We start from the raw sequence: 1,133 nt of genomic DNA on the forward strand, positions 1-1,133 counted from the left end.
CTTAACACTTCATACTCGAAAGATGAATATACGACTTATGCTCTAAGGCAAAATCAACAAAATCGGAAATTGAAAGTCTTGTCTTTAACTCGTCGCAAACAACTTAAAATATTTCAACGTACAAAGTACGGGGTGTAACAAGTGCTCCGCCCTTCGGACGGGTGGTTCTTAGACATCAGCAGGCCATGGTAGAGGTAGAGGTGGAGCGTCTAGTTGAGAGGTCCTCAGAACCGCATTTATGCATTGGTTGGTCGACAGGATCTTGAGTCATCACCTGATGTTATCACAGGTGTACTATTAGTCTCTTCCCATGATGTATATGTATTGATAGATCCAGGTTATACGTTGTCATATGTTACTCCTTTTATTTCTAGTAAGTTTGGATGGAACCCGAGTCGATTAGACCTTTTGGCATGTCTACACCTGTTGGTGATCCCGTGATAGCTAGACGGGTATACAGAGGTTGTGTAGTTATAGTTTGTAATCGCCATATCGTAGCTGATTTGATTCAGTTAGATATGGTGGACTTCGATGTTATTATGGGTATGGACTGGTTGGCCTCTTGTTATGGTAATATTGATTGTAGAACCAAGATGGTTCGATTTTAGTTTCCAAGTGAGCCAGTACTGGAATGGAAAGGTAATGCAGCGTCGCCGAGAGGTAGGTCTATTTCCAATCTCAAGGCAAGGAAAATGATTGCTAAAGGCTGTATTTATCATATAGTTCGAGTTCAGAATGTAGAAGCAGAGTCACCGACTCGTCAGTCAGTTCCGGTGGTTAATGAGTTTCCAGATGTGTTTCCAGACAAGCTTCCAGGCTTTTTGCTAGAGCGGGAGATTGTCTTTGCTATTGATGTTTTACGAGATACGCAGCTGATATCTATTCCTCCTTATAGGATGGCACCTGTTGAGTTGAGGAAGCTGAAAGAGCAGTTGAAGGACTTGCTTGAAAAAGGATTGATGACTTATTTGACCAGTTGCAGGGTGCTAGATGTTTCTCAAAGGTAGATCTGAGATCAGGTTACCATCAGGTTAGGGTCAGGCAAAAAGACATTCCGAAGACAGCTTTCAGGACCAGATACGGTCACTTTGAGTTTCGTGTGATGTCGTTCAGTTTGACTAATGCCCCATCAA

This window comes from Lycium ferocissimum, chromosome 10 (genome assembly GCF_029784015.1).
Source record: "Lycium ferocissimum isolate CSIRO_LF1 chromosome 10, AGI_CSIRO_Lferr_CH_V1, whole genome shotgun sequence".
Taxonomy (NCBI): domain Eukaryota; kingdom Viridiplantae; phylum Streptophyta; class Magnoliopsida; order Solanales; family Solanaceae; genus Lycium; species Lycium ferocissimum.